This window comes from Pristis pectinata, chromosome 8, assembly GCF_009764475.1.
Source record: "Pristis pectinata isolate sPriPec2 chromosome 8, sPriPec2.1.pri, whole genome shotgun sequence".
Lineage (NCBI taxonomy): Eukaryota > Metazoa > Chordata > Chondrichthyes > Rhinopristiformes > Pristidae > Pristis > Pristis pectinata.
The window spans coordinates 11,448,816-11,471,536 of record NC_067412.1 but is presented as its reverse complement, the minus strand read 5'-3'; the positions used below and the strand labels follow the sequence as shown (position 1 = coordinate 11,471,536).

Genomic DNA, 22,721 nt, shown 5'->3' with positions numbered 1-22,721 from the left:
TAAAAATAGAAATTTGCTTATTGATTGCTTTTGCCTGTAGATAGGGTGGATAGTGAAAATCTTTTCCCCATAATGGAGATGCCCGAAACAAAAGAGATAGATTTAAGGTGAGAGGGAAGAGATGTAGAGGGGATTGGAGAAAATATTTTTGCACAAAGAGGGTGACTGCAATCTGGAACACACTGCCTTGAGAAGGTGGTGGAGGCAGGTACTCACAATATTTAGTAAGTATCTGAACGAGCCAAGGCATGGAAGATATGGATAGAGTGAGCCAAGGAGCTGTATGACTCAATGACTCTATCACGAAAGATATAAAATTACCAAATGGTCAGATTTATATCAGGATTGTATTACGGGGACCATTGTCATTTGTTCTTATATAATAAGAAGTACATTGATCTGAGTTTTTAAAAGAAAGGCTTTAATAAAACAAGGCATGGCACTGTGGTGAAATGCAGGAATAGTATGCTTGTGTTGAATTCTGCAGATGTCTGAGTCAGCTTCCCGAGATAGAAAGTCTCAGTGCACACTCGATTAGATCATTGGGAGATTTGCACTTTAGCTGTCTGGCACATTTGCAAGGCCAATTAAAGAAAATTTGTGAATTTCTTGTGTCATTTCCCTGTTGGAGATAGAAACTGAGCTTATCCATTATTGAGGTAAAAACTAATCTTTCCCAGCAGGATCCATTACCTGGATAAATATCTGTCAGTTATCCTATTTATAAAATTCAATAGAAAGAAAGCGATTAAGGAGGTGTGGTGGCAGTAACTGATTAGGAAACTAGTTGTACCTTGATTTTTGACCGTCATTAACAGGTTCACCAACACACTGTATGGTAATTTTTGACAACAGTGGATTCCAGTAATTGCCACCACTTAAACCATTTGCATTGGAATTTGGAAGACTTGGTCTGAGCTATTTTCAGTGTCTGTGGACTCAATGAGCTGTAGCCCATGTGTCACACAAATCTCTGACCCCTTAATCATTCCGTGGGCCATGACTGTCGCAGCATCCAGCATCCTAGAGCAGAAGGAGCTAGGAGAGATCTGAATTGAAAATACAAATCATAGTCTATGTTGTGGATTGTTTTCAATGGCAATGACTGCACATCTGCCACCGGTCACTTCATGGGTTGTCGTACTTAATTTTAGACAAACTTATTCCAGGGAAATCTAAAGGAGATCTGAGGGGCAAGTTTTTTCCCACAGAGAGTGGTGGTTATCTGCAACAATCTGCCAGAGAAGGTGGTAGAGGCAGATACTATTGCAGCATTTAAAAGGTGTGTGGACAGGTATTTGGATGGGAAAGGCTTAGAGGGATATGGGCCTAATGCAGGCAAATGGGATCAACGTGGATAGGTATCACAGTCAACACGGATGAGGTGAGCTGTAAGGACAAATTGCTGTGCTGTACAATTCTATGCACATTTTGAACAGAATGGGATTGGTATGTGACCACCCACCCTGACAGCCTCCAATGAACCTGAACCCATGGTCACCATTGAGGACATAAGATCAATCTTCCAGAGAGTGAACCCACGGAAAACATCTGGCCTGGATGGTGTCTCTGGCTGTGTCCTCAGATCCTGTGCAGATCAGCTGGCTGGGGTATTTGCAGATATTTTTAACCTCTCCCTGCTTCAATCTGAGGTTCTCACCTGCTTTAAGAAGACCACTATCATCCCGGTACCTAAGAAAAACAGGTAACGTGCCTTAATGACTACCGACTGGTGGCTCTGACATCCACCATCATGAAGTGCTTTGAGAGGCTGGTCATGGCACGCATCAACTCCAGCCTCCCGGAAAACCTTGACCCACTGCAATTTGCCTACCACCAAAGTAGGTCTATAATGGCTGCCATCTCCCTGGCCCTACACTCATCTCTGGAGCATCTGGACAGTAAAGATATCTATATTAGACTATTGTTTATTGACTACAGCTCTGCCTTCAATACTATAATCCCAAGCAAAATCATCACCAAACTCCGAGATCTGGAAGTCAACACCTTCCTCTGCAACTGGATCCTTGACTTCCTGACCAACAGACCACAATCAGTAAGGATAGGCAGCAACACTTCCGCCACCACTATTCTCAACACTGGTGCCCCACAATGCTGTGTTCTCAGCCCCTCTACTCCTTATACACTCATGACTGCATTGCCAGATTCTGCTCTAACCCATCTACAAGTTTGCAGATGATACCACCATACTAGGCCGTATCTCAAATAACGATGAGTCGGAGTACAGGAAGGATACAGAGAGCTTAGTGACATGGTGTCATGACAACAACCTTTCCCTCAATGTCAGCAAACTAAAAGAGCTGGTCATTGACTTCAGGAAGTGGGGCTCTTCCATGGATGGACTCTTGACCTCACAATCTACCTTGTTATGACCCTGCACCTTAATGTCTACCTGCACTGCACTTTCTCTGTAGCTGCGACACCTTACTCTGCATTCTGTATTGTTTTACCTTATACTACCTCAATGCATTATGTAATGAATTGATCTGTATGAACGGTATGCAAGACAAGTTTTTCACTGTGCCTCTGTACATGTGACAATAATAAGCCTATTCCAATTCTAATTCTATGATTCCAATATTCATAATTTCTTGCAAAGAAGTATTTACCCACCTTCTGTAGGGAGGGGTGTTCCATTGCTCCCTTGCTGTATAGAGGAAGGACACTTCCTGACCAACAGCCCGCAATCAGTGAGGATAGGCAGCAACACCTCTGCCACGATTATTCTCAACACTGGTGCCCCACAAGGCTGTGTCCTCAGCCTTGTGGAATGAGCAGAGGAATGGGCAGAGGGAGCCTCTCCCCATCACAGGGGATGGAACCTTGTATCTTTTTGCTTTTAAAAAGAGATCTCCAGTGCTAGTATAAATTTGACAATTTGGGAATTATCTATCACTAAGCAAAATTAAATGTTCACACTGTCTGGATACTAAATTACTACATTTTTTGAAGAAAAGAAGACATTCTATGTTGAGATCTATTACCCAAACAGTAACTTGGATGAAGTTACAAACCAAACTTTTGAAGAAAGCACACCTGAACACCACCACCCTGCTCCTCCCCCAGCCCAGTTGCTAGCCTTCTTTCCTCTCTCACTGATCTCCTACTTCCCTCCTCTTGAACTCTTCCCCGTCCACCTCAGCCAGTCACACACCTCCTCCATTGTAGCATCCTACTTCCTGTTCTCCCCCCTCCTATCCATCACTATTGATCTCCTCACATGCCCTCTTCCCAAGCTTGCCTTCTCTTGCCCTCAATTGCCACTGTCGTGAATCCATTGAAATGAGGGCCAAAGCCCAATCTCAAGCCCAACTTGAGCATCCACTTTTCAGGTGCAGGGCCCTCACAGACAATTATAAACTTCCACGCCTATGTCAATCAAATATGCTAGCAGAGTGGTTATGTTACTGGTCTAGCATCCAAGTCTATTGAGAAAAGATTTAAAATCACACTGTGGTATTAAATAGATAAAATCTGAATTAAAAAGCTATATCAATTCAGAGGCAAATGAGGATTGATAATAAATGCTCTCATTGTCTACAATTTGCATACTGCATGAATGAACAACCAATTTTTAAAAATCTCAGCAATGCCATTAATTTTGTTTTTAATGAATAGTGCATCTCTTAGCAAAACAGCCACAAATTCAAACTCCAGACAAATTACATTTATCATTATTAAACCTCTGTGTTTTAGCAACTTGCACAGCTGTTCCTTTTTGACGAAAGTGAGGAAGATTAGCAAGGCATAATTACATATCTCAAATGAATCTGGACAGTTTCCCTTATTTTCACTCTGTACTTATTGTGTTAGGAGCATCCCTCTGAAACTATTTTGTAAAGCGAGCTAAGTCTGCTCCTGTTAAATAAAGAGTGAAATCATTACTCTGTTCAGTAGATGGCATCACTGTTTAATGGAAAGATGTTATTTTATATATGGGTGCGTATTGTACAAAATCTAAATCCCCTGTTTCAGTACAATGCAGTTGATACTGGAGCTCAGTGTCAATCATCATTGTCCACATTGCTGGAAGTGAACAAAGGGAAAATCCTTGAGAAGTTCTGGAGTGTCCTTCCTTTAGACAGCAAGGGAGCAATGGAATACCCCTCCCCACAGAAGGTGGGTAAACACTGAATTTGCAAAGACCCCATCCACAAAAATACTTATCCATTTATCTACACCAAATTTTAAATGCATTTGTTTCAGGCAGTGTACAGAGAGAATCTCTCCCACCTCCGTAGGCAGAATCTTTGTATTGTTTTGTTTTTATAAAGAAATCTCTCCAAACTCAAATGAAATTGTCCCCTATAATCCAACGCTTGAGTAAAGACTATCTGCCCCAGGTAGTGCATGTCCAGGTAACCCACATACCCCTGTGCCCATTGGCTCTCACTGGCTCTCCATCCGGCAGAGCCTCTGTTCTAATCCACCTTTGTTTTCAAATCCATCACTGGCCGTGCCCCTTTCCACTTCTGTAGTCTGCTCAAGCCCTAAACCTCCCCATCATCTCTGCCCTCCTCCCATTTGACGTGGTTTATTATTCCACCTTGACAGCCCTCAGGACCGTAGGCTGTAGGATTTCCTCTCTAAACCTCTATGCCCCTACTTTCTCATCCTATAATATAATTTTAAAATCTATCTATTTGGCCAAAATCACTTTTAGGATCTGGATTTTGTCAGCAAGGCCAGCATTTGTACCCATCTGTGACTGTCCTTGATAGGATAGCGGTGAGTGACCTTATAGAGGTATACAAAATCTTGAGAGGCATAAATAAGGTGGATGGTCACAGTCATTTTCCCAGGGTAGAGGAGTCTAAAACCAGAGGGCGTACTGTAGATTGAAAGTGGGAGGTGAAAATTTTAAAAGAGACTCAAGGGGAAAGGTTTTCACACAGAGGGTGGTGGGTAAGTAGAACAAGTTGCCTGAGGAAGTGGTAGAGGCAGGTACAATTACAGTGTTTAAGAGACATTTAGACAGATACATTGATAGAAAAGGTTTAGATGAACATGCCCAACTGCAGATAAATGGGCTTGGTCAGCATGGACAAGTTGGGCTGAAGGGCCTGTTTCCACACTATCTGACAGCATGACCTTCTTGAACCTTTCTCATGAAGGTACTCCCACAGTGCTGTTGGGGATCAAGTTCTTGGATTTAGACCTACTTATGATGATATTACTATTTCCTAGTTTGCTTGGTGTCAGTTTTTTTAATGTTCCAATGAAACTCTTTTAATATTTTACTCTGTTAAAGTTGCTGATATAAATGCAAGTCATTCCTTGGAGCTTAGAACAATGAGGGGTGACCTTATTCAAACCTATAAGATCATAAGGGGGCTTGACAGGTAGATGTTGGAGATCTTTTCACTAGTGGAAGAGTCAAGAACACAGGAACATAGTTACAAAGTAACAGGCTGGCCATTTATAACTGAAGTGTGCAGAAATTTCATCTCTCCAAGGGTAGTGAATCTCTGGAATTCTCTGCCTCTGGGGGTGGTGGAGACCAGATCTTCAGATATATTTAAGGTGGAGGTAGATAAATATTTGAAAGATGGAGGAATTGAAAGTTAGAGAGAACTGGCAAAGAAGAACAGTTGAGGCCAACATAGATCAACCATGATATAATGAATGTTGAGGGACCTGGTGGCCAACTCCTGCTTTTATTTTCTTGTGCTCATATAATCACATAGTCCCAGAGTCATAGAGTGATACAGCATGGAAGCAGTCCATTCGATTGACTAGATCCCTACTAACCATTAATCACCCATTTACTCTAATCCTACACTAATCCTAGGTTTAAGGCATTTCCCCTGAATTCCATATTGGATTATATTTTTCCTTGCAGTCCCAAGTTTTGAGCTCTATCTTCTTTGCTGTTTAACCCGTCAAATCCTGTCATAATTCTAAAGATGTCAATGGCACTAAGCCTCACCCTCCCCTGTTCTAGAACCAAGTGGCCCAGTCTTTTTACAGTCTTTTTCTGATAAACTGGAGGTAATGAATTGCCATAGAAACACATAAACTATTGAAGAATACTCTGCAGGTCAGACAGCTTCTGTGGACCAGAAAACTCGGTTTAACACCTTTGAGTTGGTTCTCTCTCCACCGTTGCTGACTGGTTTGTTTCCCAGCATTTTCTGTTCAGATTTCTAGAATCCACAATTAGGGTGAATGTTACTCAAATGGTATTGGTTTTATTATTGTCACTTGTACCGAGGTACAGTGAAAAACTTGTCTTGCATACTGTTCGTACAGATCAATTCATTACACAGTGCATTGAGGTAGTACAGGGTAAAAACAATAACAGAATACAGAGTAAAGTGTCACAGCTACAGGGAAGTGCATTGCAGGTAGACAATAAGGTGTAAGGTCATAACAAGGTAGATTGTGAGGTCAAGAGTCCATCTCATCGTTTTAGGCAACCATTCAATAGTCTTATACAGTGGGATAGAAGCTGTCCTTGAGCCTGGTGGTATGTGCCCTCAGGCTCCTGTATCTTCTGCCTGATGGGAGAGGAGAGAAGAGAGAATGACCCGGGTGGGTGGGGTCTTTGATTATGCTGGCTGCTTCACCAAGGCAGTGAGAGGTATAGACAGAGTCCACAGGGGGGAGGCTGGTTTCCGTGATGTGCTGAGCTGTGTCCACAACTCTCTGCAGTTTCTCACAGTCCCAGGCAGAGCAGTTGCCATACCATGTGCTTAAATGTTCATTATAACTCTTAGTGTTGTGGCCTTTTGATGGTTTTTAAGTGGCATTTAGAAAGGCACATGAACATGCAGGGAATGGAGGGATATAGATCATGTGCAGGCAGATAGATTTAGTTTAATTTGGCATCATGTTTGGCACAGACATCATTGGTTGATTGGCCTGTTCCTGTGCTGCACTGTTCCATGTTCTATGATCAGGCTATGGTTTGAGTTTTCATCTATTTCATAAGGTTTCTGAACCTAACTTTCTATTTGTGGCCCTTGTGGCTCAGCAAGGCAAAAAGGTTACAGGGTGGACCTAAGTTGTCACCGATCAATGTTTGTTTAAATGTCTTACATGACATTGAGGCAGTGACTTATGCTGACAAAGCAAGTCAGCATTGTGACACTAAGTTGCATTTTACATCAGGTACCAGAAGAACCAGTATCTTAACATGTTTTAACAATCAGCACATTTATACAACTTCAACATTTTATTAATGTCATGAGTTTGCCCTTAGCTAAGGACATTTTTTAAAAGAACTTGCACTTCTATCATGGCCCCTTTCCTGTTCCTTTCTGAACATCTCAATGAACCTCACAGCCAAGAAAGCTCACCAGCACCTCTACTTCCTCAGGAGGCTAAAGAAATTTGGCATGTCCCTGTCGACCCTCACCAATTTTTATAGATGCAACATAGAAAGCATCCCATCCGGATGCATCACAGCTTGGTATGGCAACTGCTCTGCCCGGGACCGCAAGAAACTGCAGAGAGTTGTGGACACAGCTCAGCACATCACGGAAACCAGCCTCCCCTCCATGGACTCTGTCTACTCGCTGCCTTGATAAAGCAACCAACATAATCAAAGATCCCACCCACCTTGGACATTCTCTCTTCACCCCTCTCCCATCAGGCAGAAGATACAAAAGCCTGAAAGCACGTACCACCAGGCTCAAGGACAACTTCTATCCCGCTGTTATAAGACTATTGAACGGTCCCCTAGTACGATAAAATGGACTCTTGACTTCATAATCTACCTCGTTATGGCCTTGCACCTTATTGTCTGCCTGCGCTGCACTTCCCCTGTAACTGTTACACCTTATTCTGCATTCTGTTGTTGTTTTCCCTTGTACTCCCTCAATCACTGTACCTTGTAACATGTGACAATAGTAAACCAATTTACCAATGAACCACATTGGAAGTGTACTCATTGTTGCAATGTGGGAAACCTAACAGGCAAGGAGTGCACAGCAAGATCCCACAAGCACAGTGATAATGGTCAGATAATCTGTTTTCAATAATATTGATTGAGGGCTAAATATTGACAGAACTCCACAGCTCTTCTTCAAAATACCACCTTTGGGATATTTTATGTTCACGTGAGGGGGCAGCAGTTTTAATGTCTCGAAGAGGACATTTCCGACAGCACCCCTGGGACTGCCGAGATTTTGATGTCCAACTCCCCTAAGAGGAATTCAAATCCAATTAAGCTTCTGACTCAGTGTTTGGCATTTGCCTACAAAGTTTGCAACTTAATCCTTAAAGAGGTTTTATTGGAAAAAAAAGAGGAAAGCCATCTGCGCATCCATCCCCTGTACAGTTCCTCTGCTTTAATTGGAACCAATCCTCCTGATTACAACAGGGACGAACTTGCTCTGTGAAGCACTTGGTGCATTTTTAATAGTGCAGTGGGCGAAATGATTTCACAGATATTTGGGGCAATCTCTCTCCTTAAACATAGCTGCATCTACCATCAGCAGTGACATCACTGACTGGGACAAAGAATCCTCCAAACACCTACAAGGAATAAAAGTTGGCTCCATTCCCTTCACAAACCGGATTTTCACCCAGGCACCTATTGCTCCTGGATACCGCTCATTACTCATTAACAGGAAATGTTGGACGTTATATTAAAACAAGATGTGAGCTTTCGAGTGATTTCCCACCTCCCATCAGTAGTGTGGGGTTTGGGGGTTGGCGGGGGTAGAGGTTTAGTGGGAACATGCCTGTATTTGCATATGAAGGCAGATGTGTGGGCCAGGCGTAGACTCTTAAGGGCCCTTGCACTGCAGAGCAAAAGATGGAACAAAAATACTCAAACAGGCTTCCCCATTCAGACACTGAGGGTTTCTCCTACTCCCCGTGGCGATCGCTTGATTAAGATGGAGTGGAAAAAGCCATCATTTAAATTCCCACAGATTTGATGATGTGCTTCTCTTCCCTTAAAGCTAAAAGGAGCGGATTTCCCTGGTACCGATCTGAGCGTTATTTTAACGTGTGACTGCTTGCATTGAATCACACTAGCAGATCCTCCCATATGCTGCCTCTTCTCTTGAATAGGAGTCTGTCATTTAATGAGGCTTTGACATAGGGCTGTTTGCTATTGTCGAGAGTCCCAACACGCTCTCCTACTTCCTCTGGAGTGCAAATAGGGTAGTAGTCCGTTGCTTCCTGTTACAGCTTTCCTGTATTTGCTGCGCTCAGTTTTATTTCTGAGGAGCAATCTCCCATTGTACCTTCCGCAAAATCTACGGGGGGGAAACGCTCAGATCGCAAAACAGGTAAATTCTGCCCATACTGGGTTACTTAAAGGCGTGAGTTAATGAGGAGTGGTCGCTGGCCCTGTGTTGTGTTCGTTGATAATCTCGTTTGCGACTGAACGCGTAGATTTAAGGCAGAAGTGCAAAGGCTGGATGCGGTGTTTCACATGCAACTGATGTTTGTGGGGTCGAGGCTAAATTTCATTGATTGCACGGATATTTCGGATGGAACGTGGCACATGGTTAAAGGCTGGGCTGTTTTAGTTTGTCGCTTGCATGACATTAAGGACTATTCACAGAAATTTGATACAGACCTTTAGAAGTAGCACTACATTGCAGAGTTTCTGTAGTGATCTGTTCGTTTGAGCTTGGCTATAACTAGAGAAAGGAGGAAGTAAGATCGGTGCTGTACTTTACTGCAAAAACAACCTTTCAGTATTCCAGATGTGAGGTTAAGGGAAATGGATGGCTTTATCTTGATATGAATAAGAAAAGAAAGTTGGTAGCACGCACAGAAACATACTGCCTGTATTGGTATAATACCTGAAATAACTGCTGGAATCAGTAGTGTAACTGTACCCGCTCAGGTAACTAGTTGTTTAAGGTTAAAGAGATAAAATGAACTCTTTTGGTGACTCATCTGAATGGACTTCAGTACGTTATCAACATTTCTTTCATGTTAATGTAAACTTTGGTTTCTGGCTTCTGCTCCCAGTGGGTATCATTCCATGATGATTTTTACGAAAGTGAGGGAATGGGCTCAGCAAATACCGTACATAACATGGCATATGTGGAGTAGAGGGGGAGAGAGGCATCAATAAATACCGTACGTCACGAGGCATTTGTGGAGCGGGGGGGCGGGGGGGAAGAGAACTTAGCCCAGGATTTGGGTTCAAATTCAAACTCAGTGCAGGTTGATGGGATGAAGATCTCCTCTGTGTTGTGAGCATGGGAAATCTCATTAGGATTCCTCGTGAGTGTAAAAACATTCAACAAGACTGATAAATTGTGCTGTTAAATTGACAATAACACTCTGGTTAAATAGCAGTGGAAGAGGCACACCTGGGCACACTGTTTATTCCACTGTTTTTATTTGCAAAAATACACTTTAATCATAAAGTATACAGTTATACAATACAGAACATTGCATTGTAATGACATGCATGTCGTTACATTTATTTTCAACATTTACAATGTTAATATGTCACTAATGTTTCATTCCCAAATATTCCATCAACAAAACACTTGGCAGGTTATTACAGAAGCCAGCCCTTTGGTATTCAGTGGTGGGAGGACCTATACTGTGGCCTTTCCCTACCAGGTCACCAAGCTTCACTGCGTCCCTCAGCAGGTACTTCCGCACCTTGGGATGTGCGGTCGGCAACAGTTGGTTGCGGACAGTTCTTCACACTGGGAAATGGGCACATTTTGGGAAGTCCAAAGTGTATCTTTCACTGAGTTGATGATCTTCCAGCATCAGTTGATGTTTGACCATGTATGTGTCCCTGGGAATAGCCTGTAGAGCTGTAACACAGTTTTGACAAAGACCATCCCTTTCCAGACCTTCTAGGCCATAAGACGTAGGAGCAGAATTAGGCCATTCAGCCCATTGAGTCTGCTCCACCATTCGATTACAGCTGATTATTTTCCACCCCCCCCCCATTCTCCTGCCTTCTCTCCATAATTGATGCCCTTGCTAAGCAAGAACCTATCACCTTCCACTTTGAATATACCCAATAATTTGGCCTCCACAGCTGTCTGTGGCAATGAATTCCACAGATTCACCACCCTCAGGCTTAAGAAATTCCTCCTCATCTCAATGCAAACATCCTCTGCAAACAAAAGTCCATGTGGAGATGCATGACAGTCTCAGTCACGCTGCAGAGACCTTGAGTGCAAAGTGTGGTGGAGTTGAGACTCTGTGCCTGAAGGGTCTGATGGGAGGGCCCATCTCATCCTCAGCCAAGTGAGGTCTTGGCGTTTGAGAGTTCTGGTGATGAAGCAATCTGTTTGGGGAACCATCCGACAGGATCCACTTTCTCCTGCAGGACATTCTGCATAGACCACAGCCTCATTAATTTGTGGTCAGAGGAATTTTTCTACTGAAGCTTTTGTTCGAGAGACAGGTGGTATGTTACAGTCCAACTGAATGGAATGTTCCACATAGCACGGTAGCATAGCAGTTAGCATAATGCTATTACAGCGCCAGCGACCTGGGTTCAATTCCCACTGCTGCGTGTAAGGAGTTTGTACGTTCTCCCTGTATCTGTGTGGGTTTCCTTTGGGTGCTCCAGTTTCCTCCCACATTCCAAAGATGTACAGGTTAGGAGCTGTGGGCATGCTATGTTGGCGCCAGAAGAGTGGCGACACTTGCGGGCTGCCCCCAGCACATTCTTACCAATGCAAAAAGACGTATTTCACTGTGCATTTTGATGTACATGTGACTAATAAACAAATATCTTAAATATCTAATGAGCCCACAACCATTGCTATGTCCCTTTTATTAACTGTGTCAGAAGATGCGGGCAGGGCCAGCATACAAACCCATCCTTGCCTCCTGTCACCACGTAGGATTAGCATAAATAGTCAGGGTGGACTTGGTGGGTTGAATGGTCTGTTTCTGGTTTCTCTAATAACCTGCCAAGCAATTTGTTGATGAAATATTTGGGAATGAAACATTAATGACATATTAACATTGCAAATATTGAAAATAAATGTAATTTCTGTGCTTTATCTCTCTAGTCACTCTAAGAAGGGGTGAGCTGCCTTGCTGTTGTCTGTGAGTGAAGGTGTCCCACAGTTTGAGTTAGGAAGGAAGGCTGTAGAATTTTGACCCAGCATCAATGAGGGAATGGCATTATGTCCCCACGTCAACATAATAACTTCAGAGCTGACGTACACATTGGGCTCAGGTTGGGTAGGTTAACTCCACAATGAAGTACTTATGAAATATGGTCACTGCTGTGCACAGCAAGCTCCCACAGCAGCAATGTGATAACGACCAAATAACTGTGCTGGAAATGCTCAGTCAGCATCTGTGGAGAGAGAAACTGAGTTAGCAATTCCGACTGGTGACCTTCCTGTTTCGTTTCAGATTTCTACCATCTGCATTATTTTCCCTATGTTTGTAGAGGGATACACATTACCCAGGATCGCTAGGACAATGTCCTTGATATTCTGGGAAAAAATTTGCCATGGGATCTGTTACATCCACGCGAGAGTACATATGGAACAGTACAGTACAGGAACAGGCCCTCCTCACCTGAATCCAGCGGTATAGCAGTCCATCACAGGAACCTCAGCCAAGATTTTTGTACAAAAATCTCTGAAGTATGAATTGAATTTTTCACTCAGCATTCATTAACTGACACTGCTAGACCACAGTTGATGGGAAATAAGTTGATGAAAAGATGGGGAAAATAGGCTACTGGAAAATTTAGCAGAGGACTGGTATTGTTCTGAAAGCTGACCTTGACTTGGTGGGCTGACATGGCCTCCTTCTATGCTGTAAGGAAATGTATGGAAAAATCACTGCCAGGGAGTTGAATGCATTCATCAGCAAGGGTAGTTCTCCTTGATTATGGAATTAACCCCATGTGCTACACAGTTGGGCTGCCCTCAAGGCATAGATCTGCCACATGAGCTTATCAATGTTGCCATTAATTTAAATATTAGTTACATTGACTATCATCTTTTACTCTTGGCTTCACCCCCATCTCTTCAACCCTCCCCCCACCCCCGCCACCCTCTCCCCGAGCATTCTAAAGGCAATTGTTACTGGGTTAATCTGTCTGCATTCATTACCAGCCTCCCTAATAAGGCAATGAGAATGGTTCACACACTGTTAGCACTCCTCAGAGAACAATACCTAAGTGCTTGATACTTTGGAAAGCTAGTATTTTGCCCTGGTCAGTGATTCTCTGGGTAATTGGCACACAATTATCAGCTTGTTCTGATCTCATTTCATGGGATTGAATGGATATCAGTGGCCATCCAATAAAAATGTATTAGGTGTCTTAAATATTGCAATGCTATAACGTAACAAATTAATTTTAATACAGTGTGAGGAGAAGGAGAAGATAAGATAGGATCTTTATTAGTCACATGTACATCGAAACACACAGTGAAATACATCTTTTGCATAGTGATTTTGGGGGGCAGCCCGCAAGTGTTGCCACGCTCCTGGCGCCAACATAGCATGCCCATAACTTCCTAACCTGTACGTCTTTGGAATGTGGGAGGAAACCGGAGCACCCGGAGGAAACCCGCACAGACACAGGGAGAACGTACAAACTCCTTACAGGCAGTGGCCGGATTTGAACCCAGGTCGCTGGCGCTGTAAAGCATTGTGCTAACCACTATGCTACAAGTGAGCACTGAAGCATAAAATAGGTTTTCCCTATTGGAATTGGTTTATTTTCACTTGTACCGAGGTACCGTGAAAAACTTGTCTTGCATACCGATTGTACAGATCAATTCATTACACAGTGCATTGAAGTAGTATGGGGTAAAAACAATAACAGAATACAGAGTAAAATGTCACAGCTACAGGGAAATGCAGTGCGGGTAGACAATAAGGTGCAAGGTCATAACAAGGTAGATTGTGAGGTCAAGAGTCCAACTCATCATATAGGGGAATCGTTTGATAGTCTTATCACTGTTGGATAGAAGCTGTCCTTGAGCCTGGTGGTACGTGCCCTCAGGCTCCTGTATCTTCTGCCTGATGAGAGAGAAGAGAGAATGACCCTGGTGGGTGGGGTCTTTGATTATGCCGGCTGCTTCACCAAGGCAGCGAGAGGTATAGACAGAGTCCATGGAGGGAAGGCTGGTTTCCCTGATGTGCTGGGCTGTGTCCACAACACTCTGCTTTCCTTTACTTTAGCATGATGATAAGTTACACCAACCCTAAAAATGGAAAATTGTGTGCAAAGCTCCCATACTCCCTGGTCAGCAGAAATCTGTTGCACACAAGGTCCAAGGTTCTGTGTGTAATTGTAAAGACCTTGCACACTTTGGGCAAAGCCAGGAGAGTCATAGAGTTATACAGCATGGAAACCAGCCCTTCAGCCCAACTCATCCACGTCAACCAAGTTGCCGACCTGAGCTAGTCCCATTTGCCTGCGTTTGGCCCATATCCCTCTAAACTTTTCCTGCCCATGTACTAAACCATGTATTCAGTGTGCCACAGTTCACAGGGTAAGGGGGTGGAAAGGATCAGGGAGGATGGGGAGATAGAGAATCGGGTGTGGGTGGAGACAGGAATTACTGGGTCTGGATTGGTTGGAGAGGTATGTGGGGCCCTGAGTATATTGGCAGTAGAGGCATAGGTGGAGGTTGGTGGGAGTGAACACTAAGAACTGAGGGGGAAGGGAAAGGGGAAGGGGAAGACTCAGGTACTAGAGAGTACCCCTGTGGCTGTACCCCTCGAAAATAAGTACTCCTGCTTGAGTACTGTTGGGGGAGACAGCCTACCTGGGGGAAGCCACAGTGACAGTGTCTCTGGCACAGAGCCCGGCCCTGTGGCTCAGGTGGGTAGGGAAGGAGTGAGGAGGGCACTAGTGATAGGGGACTCTATAGTTAGGTGGGCAGACAAGCGATTCTGTGGTCGCAGGAAAGAAACCCGGAAGGTAGTTTGCCTCCCAGGTGCCAGGGTCCGGGGTGTTTCGGATCGCGTCCAAGATATCCTGAAGGGGGAGGGAGAACAGCCAGTGGTCATGGTACATATTGGTACCAACGACATAGGTAGGGAAAGGAATGAGGTCCTGAATAGAGACTTAGAGAATTAGGAAGGAAGTTGAGACGCAGGACCTCAAAAGGTAGTAATTTCTGGATTACTGCCTGTGCTAAGCGACCGTGGGTATAGGAACAGAATGAGGAGGAGGTTAAATGCGTGGTTGAGGGATTGGAGTAAGGAGCAGGGATTCAGTTTTCTGGACCATTGGGGCCTATTTTGGGGCAGGTATGACCTGTTCAAAGAGGACAGGTTGCACTTGAATCCCAGGGGGACCAACATACTGGCGGGGAGGTTTGCTAAGGCTACTGGGGAGAGTTTAAACTAGAATTGTTGGGGGGTGGGATCCGTACTGGAGAGACTGGGGAAGAGGTGTTTGGCTCTCAAATAGAGGAGGCTAGGAGTAAGTACCATAGGCAGGTGATAGAGAAGGGACGTGTTCAGACAGGCTTGAGATGTGTCTGTTTTAACGCAAGGAGTGTTGTGAACAAGGTGGATGAGCTTAGAGCTTGGATCGATACTTGGAGCTATGATGTGGTGGCCATTACGGAGACTTGGATGGCTCCGGGGCTGGAATGGTTGATTCAAGTGCCAGGTTTTAGATGTTTCAGGAAGGACAGAGAGGAAGGCAAGAGAGGTGGGGGAGTGGCACTGTTGATCAGAGATAGTGTCACGGCTGCGGAAAAGGTGGACATTGTGGAGGGATTGTCTACGGAGTCTCTGTGGGTGGAGGTTAGGAACAGGAAGGGGTCAATAACTGTGCTGGGTGTTTTTTATAGGCCGCCCAATAGTGACAGGGTTATTGAGGAGCAGATAGGGAAGCAGATCCTAGAAAGGTGTGAGAATAACAGAGTTGTTGTGATGGGGGATTTTAATTTCCCAAACATCGATTGGCATCTCCAGACAGTGAGGGGTTTGGATGGGTTGGAGTTTGTTAGGTGTGTTCAGGAAGGGTCCTTGACACAGTATGTAGATAGACCTACAAGAGGAGAGTCTGTGCTTGATTTGATATTGGGAAATGAACCTGGCCAGGTGTCAGATCTCTCAGTGGGTGAACATTTTGGTGATAGTGATCATCATTCTATCTCCTGTATGTTAGCACTGGAGAGGGATAGGAACAGACAGGATAGAAAGGTGTTTACTTGGAGTAAAGGGAATTATGAGGCTCTCAGGCAGGAAATTGGAAGATTAAATTGGGAACAGATGTTCTCTGGGAAAAGTATGGAAGATATGTGGCAAATATTCAGGGGATAGCATGGACATGTTCCAATGAGACAGGGGAGTCATGATAGGATACAGGAACCGTGGTGTACGAAGGCTATAATAAATCTAGTCAAAAGGAAAAGAAAAGCATACAAAAGTTACAGAGAGCTAGGTAATTTTAGAGATCTGGAGGAGTACAAGGCTAAAAGGAAGGAATTTAAGAAAGAGATTAGGAGAGCCAGAAGGGGACATGAGAAGGCCTTGGCGGGCAGGATTAAGGAAAACCCCAAGGCGTTCTACAAGTATGTGAAGAGTAAGAGGATGAAATGTGAAAGGATAGGGCCTATCAAGTGCAGCAGTAGGAAAGTGTGTATGGATCCGGAATATATAGCGGAGGTACTTAATGAATACTTTACGTCAGTATTCACTACGGAAAAAGATCTGGGGGATTGTAGTGGGGACTTGCAGCGGCTTGAAAAGCATGTAGATATTAGAAAAGAGGTGATGCTGAAACTTTTGGAAAGCATCAAGTTAGGTAAGTCGCCGGGACCGGATGAGATGTACCCCATGGTTGCTGTGGGAGGCGAGGGAGGAGATTGCGGAGCCTCTGACGATGATCTTTGTGTCCTCCCTGGAGATGGGAGAGGTTCCGGAAGATTGAAGGGTTGCGGATGTTGTTCCCTTATTCAAGAAGGGGAGTAGGGATAGCCCAGGAAATTATAGACCGGTGAGTCTTACCTCAGTGGTTGGTAAGCTGATGGAGAATATCCTGAGAGGCAGAATTTATGAACATTTGGAGAGGTATAATATGATTAGGAATAGTCAGCATCGCTTTGTTAAGGGCAGGTCCTGCCTTACGAGCCTGATTGAATTTTTTGAGGATGTGACTAAGCACATCGATGAAGGGAGAGTAGTAGATGTAGTGTATATGGATTTCAGCAAGGCGTTTGATAAGGTACCCCATGCGAGGCTTATGGGGAAGGTGAGGAGACATGGGATCCAAGGGGACATTGCAGTGTGGATCCAGAACTGGCTGGCCCACAGAAGGCAAAGAGTGGTTGTTGAAGGGTCGTATTCTGAGTGGAGGTCAGTGACCAGTGGTGTACCTCAGGGATCTGTACTGGGACCCTTACTCTTTGTGATTTTTATAAACGACCTGGATGAGGAAGTGGAGGGGTGGGTTAGTAAGTTTGCGGATGACACGAAGGTTGGGGGTGTTGTGGATAGTTTGGAGGGCTGTCAGAGGTTACAGAGGGACATAGATAGGATGCAGAGTTGGGCTGAGAAGTGGCAGATGCAGTTCAACCCAGATAAGTGTGAAGTGGTTCATTTTGGTAGGTCAAATATGTTGGCGGAATATAGTCTTAATGGTAGGACTATTGACAGTGTGGAGGATCAGAGGGATCTTGGGGTCCGAGTCCATAGGATGCTCAAAGCGGCTGCACAGGTTGACTCCGTGGTTAAGAAGGCATATAGTGTATTGTCCTTTATCAATCAGGGAATTGAATTTAGGAGCCAAGAGGTATTGTTGCAGCTATATAGGTCCCTGGTCAGACCCCACTTGGAGTATTGTGCTCAGTTCTGGTCGCCTCACTACAGGAAAGATGTGGAAGCTATAGAGAGGATGCAGAGGAGATTTACAAGGATGCTGCCTGGAATGCGGAGCATGCCTTATGAAAGCAGGTTGAGGGAACTCGGCCTTTTCTCCTTGGAGAGACAGGATGAGGGGGGATCTGATCGAGGTGTATAGGATGATGAGAGGTATTGATAGGGTAGATAGTCAGAGGCTTTTCCCCAGGGCTGAATTGGTGGCCACAAGAGGACATAGGTTTAAGGTGCTGGGGAGTAGATGTAGAGGAGATGTCAGGGTAAGTTTTTTACTCAGAGAGTGGTGAATGCTTGGAATGGGCTGCCGGAAACGGTGGTGGAGGCTGGTACGATAGGGTCTTTTAAGAGACTGTTAGATAGGTACATGGGGCTGAGTAAAATAGAGGGCTATGTGTAAGCCTAGTAATTTCTAGGGTAGGGACATGTTCGGCACAGCTTTGTGGGCCAAAGGGCCTGAATTGTTCTGTAGTTTTTCTATGTTCTATGATTAAAGGAGAACTACATTGAAGATGATGAATGCCTTTAACTCCCTAGCAGTGACTGTTACTTTCAATGTAGACGGAAGCCATGTGAGCCCATCAACTTCATGCTAGCTCTCAGAACAATACCATTCCTCCACTAATTTTTTCCAGTAATCTATTCTCCCTGCAGTTCCATCAACTTCCCCTAGATTGTACCACTCATCTGCACACCAGGAGTAATCTACAGTAATCTACAGATGTTGGAGGAAACCAGAGCATCCAGAGGAAACTCATGTGGTCACTCTGAGAATGTGCAAACTCAACACAGACAGCATCAGAGGTCAAGATTGAACCTGGGGTTGCTGGAGGTGTGAGGCAGCAGCTCTACCAGCTGTTCCTCTGTGCTGCCCAGCAGGCTTCCTGTTTAAGTTCTGCTGCTGTGTGTGAGGGAAGAGACATTCGTAAACCTCATGCACATCACAGGCTATTGCAACATGCATTGCATGTCATTTAACCTTGTAGCAACCACCATATGTTTATGTTGTCATATATGTGGTAGGTGAGGATCAAGAATTTGGAAGGGCAGTAGCAGTGCACCAAGTTACCAGTCAGGTTTGACAATCAAAGTTTGATAAAATTTAATCGCCTATGGCAATAAATCATCCACTACAGGATAGAATTCCTAGGCCTTACATAACTTTCTACATTGTGATGACAACAAATGCTTTATAGTGGTAAACCCAAGGTCACAAGTCAGATATTTGTTGAGGGTCACGCTAAAGAATTATGAACATTATGGATCAAGATGGAGTTGAGGCATAGATTAGCCATGAAGTAACTGAATGTTGGAATAAACCTGATGGGCTGAATGGTCTCCTCCAGTTCCTATGTCCATTAGAATAAAAAGCTATTTATTACAAGGACATAGGAACAGGAGGAGGCCATTCAATGGCTGAAAGTAATGTTTTGCTTTTATGTAAAGCTTAAAAGCATCAAAGTATCATGGTAGGCCTGATTTTAATTCCACACAATGTTTCATGGTATTTACTGTACAGAGAGAGATAATTCAGCCCAACTGGTCTGTGCCAGTGCCCTCCTATCCTCATTATCTAATCACATTAACATAACCCCCTATTCCTGTCTTACTCATGTATTTTTAAAGGAAAGCTGAATAAACACATCTAGTTTCCTTTATGGATGTGAATCCCACAGTCTCACCATTCTCTGGTAAAGAAGTCTCTCCTGAATTCTCTACTTGATTTATTAATGTCTGTCTTATGTTTAAGACCTCTGGCCTCCCTGCAAGTAGAAAGATCTGAAACAATAAGATGCACCATAAATGTTGAAGAACAGAATATGTAAGATCAAGGCATTCAATATACGCACATAATTCTGATGGTAATTCTACTTAGAAAACAAATCTTTGTCTTTCTGGTAATCCTTCTCAATCAGTGCTCCCAATTCCGACATATTTCTGTAAAGAGTTCCAATTGGCTCTTTCTCTCCAATTTGGTTGCTTTCTCTTCTCATTTTAACTCAATAACAAGTTCAGCCTCGCTGACAAGTTGCCAAGACTTTGCAGAGTCAAATAACATTTTATTTGAATTAGACTGGCCTTTGAACACTAAATTGAACTAGTTGCACTGTGTGTGTGTGCGTGTCCGTCCTACTGTGATAACGACAGAGGGGTGTTCCTGCTGTCAGTAGTGGAGAACGTCATTACCTGGTTCGTCCTCATTTGCTCCTTGAATCGCAGTGTATGTTCCATCCATTTAGGGAAGCAGTTGATGTGATCTTCATTTTGAGACAACTTCAAGAGAAATGTAGGGAGCAGCACAACCACTGTACACAGCCTTTTTTGATCTCACTCCATCAACCAGTAGGGACTGTGCAACATCCTCCACAAATTTTTCTACTCTCCGAACTTCATTTCCATCTTACAATTGCGTCATAAAGGCATGCAAGCTGTGATCCTAACCAAGGGGTCCACATCAGAGCCTGTCTCAGTGCAGGCTGGTATCAAGCAAGGATGCGTCATTGCCCTGACACATTTTTCAGTCATTCTCACCGCACTGTTGCACCTCACCGCTAACAAGCTTCCCACAGAAATGGATCTTTTCTATAGAACTAATAGGAAATTGTTCAACCCACATCATCTCCACTCCAGAACCAACCTCAGTCACTTAGCTGCTGTATGCTGATGATGTTTGCATGTGCATGTGTTCAGAGGCAGAGGATGGGCCTTGTGTTTGATATCAGCAAAATGCAGGTCCTTACCAGCTTGTCCCTGTTGTACAATACTACCTCTAACAATAAAGGTCCATGACGACACCCTGGAAAATCTGGACTACTTCCCATGTCTTGAGGCATGGGACGTGTTCCAGCACAGCCTTTGGCTCCCTGACGGACCTCGGGATATTAGAGGGATACTGTCAATGCTGACTCCACAAAATCCTCCAAATCCACTGGAAGGATAAGCCAGCCATCATCAGCATCCTCTCCCTGGCCAACATCCCCCCCATTGAGGTTCTAATTACACTCAGTCCGCTCTGTTAGGCAGGCCACATCTTTTGCACCAGACTCTGGAAAAGAACGCTCTTTTCCGATCTTTGTCACAGCAAGAGATTGCCAGGAGGTCAGAGGGAAATATTTAAGGATGTTCTCAAAATGACCATGAAAAAAATGCAACATACCCATTGACTTCTGGGAATCCCTGGACAACGATGGCTTAGGTTGGCACTGAGAACATTGAATCCTTGTGTTGAGTGCACACAGAAGCCCAGCATAAATGGTGGAAGGAGATACCACCTCACAACTACCCATCCCTCCCATCCTTCAAGTGCCCCATCTCAGGCAAAATCTTTGGATCCTATGTTGGCCTCATCAGCCACCTCAGAACCCACAGGACTGGAGTTTAAAATAGGTCATCTTTAAACCCAAAGAGCCATCTAAGTAGTAAGAATAAGTGTGTGTGTGTTTGACAGAGGACCCATCTACTACCACTTGGAACAGATCTGAGGTACTATCCCTCTAGACCAGGGAAATGTCCCACTGTCATGACCAATATTTATCCCTCTATCATGATAGCAATAAAAATATTGAACCGTTTGCTCATTGGGGCCTCACTCATGCATATGAACAGTTGTATTTGCATATATCACAAGTGTAATGAGTATAATCACAAATGAAAAGTCAGAGTCTGTGCTGGCCATCAAGTACATTTCTATGTCAATTCCATTTTCTATCCATAGCCTTCTATGCCATGGAGTTTTTAAAGTGCTCATCTAAATGCTACTCAAATATCACAAGAGCATCTGCCTCCACCACTCTCTCAGGCAGTCTGTTCCAGATTACAATCATCCTCTGGGTGGAAAAATTCTTCCTTGTGTCCTCTCTTAATCACCGTACTTTACCTTAAACTAGGCCCTCTAGTTATAGAAACCACTGCAAGGAGGTTTATCCCTATCTATGCCCCTCTTATTATTTTTTACCTCAATCAGGACCCCCCCCCAGGTATGTTTAATTATATTTTTATTAAAGCCTGACGTGTTTTATAGTCTTATTTAAAGTTCCTAAATGTTAGTAAAGGGGTTTTTCAAAAGGTTTTATAGAATTCAGGAACAAAAAAACACAGATGCTGGAAATCTGAAATAAAAACAGTAAAATGCTGGAAACACTCAACAGGTCAGGCAGCATCTGTGGAGAGAGAAACAGAGTTATTGTTTCAGGTTCAACACCCATTGTCAGGATTTTCAGTCCCTTTAACTTAAAATGTTAACTCTGTTTCTCTTTCCATGTTGCTGCCTAGCCATTTTTAGCGTTTTCTATTTTTATATTGTACTGAGTTCACTGGTTTTGTTTCTAAATTTTCAATAGAAAATTTTACTGAATGGTCAGCAATTTGTTCCCTTTATTTGAATCTACATCTTTGATTAAGGAATTATGTTGTAACAGACAGGACCAGTTATTTAATAAGTACATGTGTATTCCTCCGTGTTGATGGAGAAACAGCTACAATTTAGAGCAGATGGTATTGACGGTTTAATTTGAGCATTTGAGTTGGAAGCAAAGGGTCTTTGGTATCCTTGTACATTCGTGAACTAAACCCATGTTTCACATTTCACTTTATATCCCACCAATTCAAGATGATAAAAGAAAAACTGAAACATTTGCAGAAGTTACAGATAAAATTGAATAACCAACAATAACAACTGCAGTTTAAGATTTATATACTTCCGTAATTTTGGCTGAAGTCTATTTTCGACCTGGATCAATCTGTGATGAAGCTGGTTTTATGAGGAAGCACTTTATTAAAAGGAAGTCGTGCTGTGAAGTGTCTGGGACTTTTTTGGGTTCCACTCGCCTTGTGGGATTGGTTGCCTCTAAATGGGCAATATCATCAATTTTTGCTTTTCCTTTGCACATTCCATTCCAAGGGAAGAGAAATATCGTAACCACAAAGCAAAAAACTGC

General features: G+C 43.7%; 1 protein-coding gene across 3 annotated transcripts in view; it reads left to right on the top strand.

The window, feature by feature from the left end:
* The window catches only part of septin12 (septin 12), a 353,537-nt gene that overhangs the window by 136,542 nt on the left and 194,274 nt on the right, over positions 1-22,721 (top strand). The window contains exon 1 of one of the 3 annotated variants that reach the window (XM_052021385.1): positions 9,117-9,266. The exons of the other annotated variants lie outside the window; for them this stretch is intronic. The gene's annotated coding sequence lies outside the window, so the exon portion shown is untranslated. Of the gene's footprint in view, positions 1-9,116; positions 9,267-22,721 lie in introns of those variants that run through there. 3 annotated transcript variants of the gene reach the window in all.